Source organism: Entelurus aequoreus, linkage group LG20 (genome assembly GCF_033978785.1).
Source record: "Entelurus aequoreus isolate RoL-2023_Sb linkage group LG20, RoL_Eaeq_v1.1, whole genome shotgun sequence".
NCBI lineage: Eukaryota > Metazoa > Chordata > Actinopteri > Syngnathiformes > Syngnathidae > Entelurus > Entelurus aequoreus.
This window is the reverse complement of record NC_084750.1, coordinates 47,871,379-47,877,926: the sequence shown is the minus strand read 5'-3', so window position 1 is coordinate 47,877,926 and position 6,548 is coordinate 47,871,379. Positions and strand designations below refer to the sequence as shown.

Genomic DNA, 6,548 nt, shown 5'->3' with positions numbered 1-6,548 from the left:
CTGTTGGGTCGGAATGACGACCCAACAGCAGAACTGTAGGACCCACTGCCAGGTAAAGTGGAGGGTGTTACCCCCGACAATACATGGGCCCTGGAGGGAACGTCTCCCCTGCGCTCCTCGACCACTGTCTGGGAGCTGACAATCAGGAAAGGTGTAAAATTCTGCATCCGAGAGAACACAACCATTGCAGCCCATCCATCCATTCATCCATTTTCTTCTGCTTATCCGAGGTTGGGTCGCGGGGGCAGCAGCCTAAGCAGAGAAGCCCAGACTTCCCTCTCCCAGCCACCTCATCCAGCTCCTCCCGGGGATCCAGAGGCGTTCCCAGGCCAGTCGGGAGACATAGTCTTCCCAAAGTGTCCTGGGTCTTCCCCGTGGCCTCCTGCCGGTCGGACGTGCCCAAAACACCTCCCTAGGGAGACGTTCAGGTGGCATCCTGACCAGATGCCCGAACCACCTCATCTGTCTCCTCGATGTGGAGGAGCAGCGGTTTTACTTTGAGCTCCTACTGGATGACAGAGCTTCTCACCCTATCTCTAAGGGAGAGAACCACTCATTTGGGCCGCTTGTACCCGTGATCTTGTCCTTTCAGTCATAACCCAAAGCTCATGACCATAGGTGAGGATGGGAACGTAGATCGACCGGTAAATTGAGATCTTTGCCTTCCGGCTCAGCTCCTTCTTCACCACAACGGATCAATACAGCGTCCGCATTAATGCCGCACCGATCCGCCTGTTGATCTCCCGATACACTCTTCCCTCACTCGTGATCAAGACTCTGGGATACTTGAACTCCTCCAAATGGGGCAATATCTCCTCCCAAATTTGGAGATGGCACTCCACCCTTTTCCGGGCGAGAACCATGGACTCGAACTTGGAGGTGCTGATTCTCATCCCAGTCGCTTCACACTCGGCTGCGAACCGATCCAGTGAGAGCTGAAGATCCTGGCCAGATGAAGCCATCAGGACCACATCGTCTGCAGAAAGCAGAGACCTAATCCTGCAGCCACCAAACCGGATCCCCTCAACGCCTGGATTGCGCCTAGAACAGGAGTCACCAACGCGGTGCCCGCAGGCCCGTAAGGACCAGATGAGTCGCCCGCTGGCCTGTTCTAAAAATAGCAGCACTTATCAGTGAGCTGCCTCTATTTTTTAAATTGTATTTATTTACTAGTGTGACAGTCCTAACTGTCGTGCGGGTTCTCAGGACCATCCAGGGAAGACATTGTCGTGAGACGGTTTAGACTTCTTTATTATTTCAATCAGAGTCTTTTGCGTGCTTTTCAGTAGCTGCCTTTTTTCTCACGTGAGCACATGACTGGTTTCCTCCCGTCCGCCGTCTGCTTTTCAGCAGCACGTCACCGCCGTTTGCGTGGCAGCAGAGGATGGTTTCCTCCCGTCCGCCGTCTTTCTCCGTCTCCTCCCTGTCAGAACATGGACTATGATGCAGTTTCCTGCGTGGGTTGCTTTCCCGAGATGCAAACGAACTGAAGCAAACATGGCGTGGAGGTAAAAACATGATTTTATTCTACACTAACAAAACTCAAAAAAGGTATAAACAAAAGGCGCTCCCAGCGGAGGTAAAAACTTGACTATGAAAAACAAAAGACATGCACTTGGGCATAAAAACTATAAACATTAAATCAAAACTTACTTGGCATGAGATGAAACAAGAACTAGGGTAAACAGGTGCAGAGCATAAATTTGTGTGGAGAAGGTGATGTCGCCAGGAAGACCAACAGAAAAAGACAGGCTTTAAATAACAGTGACATGATCAGTGAAAACAGGTGTGTGACTCGAAACGTGAAACAGGTGCGTGACAAGACAGGTGAAAACTAATGGGTGACCATGGAAACCAAACCAAACAAGGAAGTGCAACCAGGAACTAAAAAGAGTCCAAAAAACAGACACATGGCCAAAACAAAAACATGAACAGACATGACACTCCCTTGATGTTCACGTCTCTCACCCTTTTATACGGCTCGAGAGGGTGATTGCACTGTCCACAGCTGCGCGCTCCACGCACCTTATGCTGATTGCGGAGTCGCTCCCAGCGCGCCCCACCTTGCGGCTAGCTCGTCCACGCCTCCTCGCCGCCATCTTGGAGCGGGCGCCGTCAGTCCGCCGGCCCCGTCTCCCCACAACTAGCAAGCTGGTCTCGCTTTGCTCGACATTTTTAATTCTAAGAGAGACAAAACTCAAATAGATTTTGAAAATCCAAGAAAATATTTTAAAGACTTGGTCTTCACTTGTTTAAATAAATTCATTTATTTTTTTACTTTGCTTCTTATAACTTTCAGAAAGACAACTTTAGAGAAAAAATACAACCTTAAAAATGATTTTAGGATTTTTAAACACATATACCTTTTTACCTTTTAAATTCCTTCCTCTTCTTTCCTGACAATTTAAATCAATGTTCAAGTAAAAAAAAATGTTTTATTGTAAAGAATAATAAATAAATTTTAATTGAATTCTTCATTTTAGCTTCTGTTTTTTCGACGAAGAATATTTGTGAAATATTTCTTGAAACTTATTATGATTAAAATTCCAAAAAAATATTCTGGCAAATCTAGAAAATCTGTAGAATCTGAGGCTTTTGACAAAGTTGCAGAAAAGTACTCTCAGGTCATAAACAGAGTTGGGCAAGAGTTTGAGAACAGGTTTTGTGACCTGGATCAGCTTGAGCCATGTGTGTCGTTCATTTCTAATCCTTTCATGAACGTGGACATATCATGCATTGCTGAGCAGTTAAGTGCAACATTCAGCCTGGATGCTGAACAGGTGGAGATTGAAATTGTAACACTGCAAAATGACCTCTACCTGAAAGCCCACCAGGCTGCACCAAACTTTTGGTGCCCTGTTGACACAGAAAAGTACAGTGGTGTATGCGCAGCAGCTATGAAGGTTGCAAGCCTGTTTGCTTCAACTTATCTTTGTGAATCAGCCTTTTCTGACATGAACTTCATCAAGAACAAACACAGAACACGCCTCACTGATGGACATCTGCAAGACTCACTCAGAGTTGAAATGTCAAGTTACACACCAGAGTACAACACACTAGTTAACAGCATGCAATGCCAGGCTTGCTGGCTGACAAAGAAACAGATAACAGATTTGGTGTCCAGTTCAAAGTGTGACATGATTTATTTAAACATTTGAGAGTTTACTTTTGTATTTTACATGAGTTATTATTTGTACAAACATGGTGCAAAGTAATTCATGATTTGTTAAAACATGTTAGTGGCTAGCTAGTTAAAATGGGATATTGTGATTTCACACGACTGTCTTAGAAGTGATCGTTTGAAAATGTTCAATTTGAAAAATGTGCACTTAGAGAAAATATAAAAATAAAGTGTTGCATATTGATATTTATCTGTTTCTATATATATTTATTGTGAGAAATCATTAAGATGATCAGTGTTTCCACAAAGATAAATATCATTAATTATTAATAATAACATAGAGTTAAAGGTAAATTGAGCAAATTGGCTATTTCTGGCAATTTATTTAAGTGTGTATCAAACTGGTAGCCCTTCGCATTAATCACTACCCAAGAAGTAGCTCTTGGTTTCAAAAAGGTTGGTGACCCCTGGCCTAGAAATTCTGTCCATAAAAGTTATGAACAGAATGGGTGACAAAGGGCAGCCTTGGCAGAGTCCAACCCTCACTAGATACAAGTCGGATTTACTGCCGGCAATGTGGACCAAGCTCTGACACCGATCGAACAGGGAGGGGACGGCCAAAATCAGACAGTCCGATACCCCATACTCTCTGAGCACTCCCCACAGGACTTCCCGGGGAACACCAAAATGTAACATCATCTTGAGGACAAGCAAAGTGTCTGTTGTTTTACAGTTTAATAATCTATTTAATAACAAATGTTCAGAGAATTATTTTTTTTTTGGAGTATTTATTTGAGGCTTCAAAAGACAAAAGTTGTCTGTTTACAGGAGAGTGTCGGTGAGGCACACACCTTTTATCTTAGCTCAGGAATGCATGGGGGAAGGGTTGGAGATAAGCGGGAAACTCTTAGTTAGGAAAAGTAAACACACTGTAAGTAAGGCCAGACATTAGTCTGAATATGATGCATCTAGCAAAGTGAGACAGGCAGAAGAAACAAAGCAATACAGCAGAAACACGTCAGAAAAATACTTGAAGATGAATCTTAAACCAAAACAAGAACCACGAAAATGTTGATTTTTGCTATTACATCATCAGTAAGCCAACCTTTTGCCCAGGAATCACAGGATATAGATTCACAATACAAGCACCATGTTTGCACCAAAACACACACACACACACACACACACACACACACACACACACACACACACACACACACACACACACACACACACACACACACACACACACACACACACACACACACACACACACACACACACACACACACACACACGTACACGTGGCACAATAACACATAGTAACATAAATCAAAGCTAGAACAAAATAAGTGTCATGACCTGTCATAGTAGATCAGACCTTGTTGTGGTTTGTGTTGTAATGTTCATGATTGCTGCTCACATGCTTAGTATGTATTACACGTGACACATCCTCCTGCTGCAACGTGACATTCATGCATGACATCACTCCCGGAGAGGCAGGAATAAAGTAAATATTGCATGTTTTCATTTAGGACAAACACAAAGATTGTAACTTGTATTAGTGGTTTGAAAATAGGAACGCTTTACTTGTTACTGAAAAAGGAGGTCATATCAGAGCATTGCGTTACTAAGTAACACGTTACCAGCATCACTGGATGTGCCCCAGTATCAGGGGCGGACTAATCCACAGTCCTAGGAGAACTTTATTCAAAGTACTAGAACAAGACTGCAGTTCCTGTGAGGAGCCAGGTCACATGTATACTTCCATTTGATGTCATCGACCCTTGTCTGAAAGTTGGACCATGAAAATTGCTGAATGTCATCGTATCAAATAGGACACAGATGGTGCTATATGTCTTTTACACAGTGTCAGTCACTTTACAATTTTGGGGCCCAGTTGCTCACCAAAATACTGACCCCCCCCCCACTTGGCCGTCAGTGTCCTGTCCGTTACAACTTCTTCACAACTCCCCAAGATAGGAGACACTCAGCATCCTTGGGAAGTGGACCCCAGGGGCTGGCGTATGTACAAACCCCGTTTCCATATGAGTTGGGAAATTGTGTTAGATGTAAATATAAACGGAATACAATGATTTGCAAATCCTTTTCAAGCCATATTCAGTTGAATATGCTACAAAGACAACATATTTGATGTTCAAACTGATAAACTTTTTTTTTTTGCAAATAATCATTAACTTTATAATTTGATGCCAGCAACACGTGACAAAGAAGGGAAAGGTGGCAATAAATACTGATAAAGTTGAGGAATGCTCATCAAACACTTATTTGGAACATCCCACAGGTGAACAGGCAAATTGGGAACAGGTGGGTGCCATGATTGTGTATAAAAGTAGATTCCATGAAATGCTCAGTCATTCACAAACAAGGATGGGATGAGGGTCACCACTTTGTCAACAAATGCGTGAGCAAATAGTCAAACAGTTTAAGAACAACCTTTCTCAAAGTGCAATTGCAAGAAATGTAGGGATTTCACCATCTACGCTCCGTAATATCATCAAAGGGTTCAGAGAATCCGGAGAAATCACTCCACGTAAGCAGCATGGCCGGAAACCAACATTGAATGACCGTGACCTTCCATCCCTCAGGCTGTACTGCATCAACAAGCGACATCAGTGTGTAAAGGATATCACCACATGGGCTCAGGAACACTTCAGAAAACCACTGTCACTAAATACAGTTTGTCGCTACATCTGTAAGTGCAAGTTAAAGCTCTACTATGCAAAGCCAAAGCCATTTATCAACAACACCCAGAAACGCCGCCGGCTTCTCTGGGCCTGAGATCATCTAAGATGGACATGCAAAGTGGAAAAGTGTTCTGTGGTCTGACAAGTCCACATTTCAAATTGTTTTTGGAAATATTCGACATCGTGTCATCCGGACCAAAGGGGAAGCGAACCATCCAGACTGTTATCCACGCAAAGTTCAAAAGCCAGCATCTGTAATGGTATGGGAGTGCATTAGTGCCCAAGACATAATAATAATAATAATAATAATAATACCTGGGATTTATATAGCGCTTTTCTAAGTACCCAAAGTCGCTTTACATGTTAAAAACCCATCAATCATTCACACCTGGTGGTGGTAAGCTACTTTCGTAGCCACAGCTGCCCTGGGGTAGACTCACGGAAGCGTGGCTGCCAATTTGCGCCTACGGCCCCTCCGACCACCACCTATCATTCATTCAACATTCATTCACCGGTGTGAGCGGCACCGGGGGCAAGGGTGAAGTGTCCTGCCCAAGGACACAACGGCATGGTAAGAGGCGGGGAGCGAACCTGCAACCCTCAGGTTTCTGACACGGGCGCTCTACTCTATACGCCATGCCGCCCCTAAATGGGTAACTTACACATCTGTGAAGGCACCATTAATGCTGAAAGGTACATACAGCTTTTGGAACAACATA

At 43.8% G+C, this 6,548-nt stretch overlaps 1 protein-coding gene across 1 annotated transcript in view; it reads right to left on the bottom strand.

Moving 5' to 3' along the window:
- The window catches only part of LOC133636327 (zinc finger protein 37-like), a 497,781-nt gene that overhangs the window by 466,227 nt on the left and 25,006 nt on the right, over positions 1 to 6,548 (bottom strand). The window lies entirely within an intron of this gene.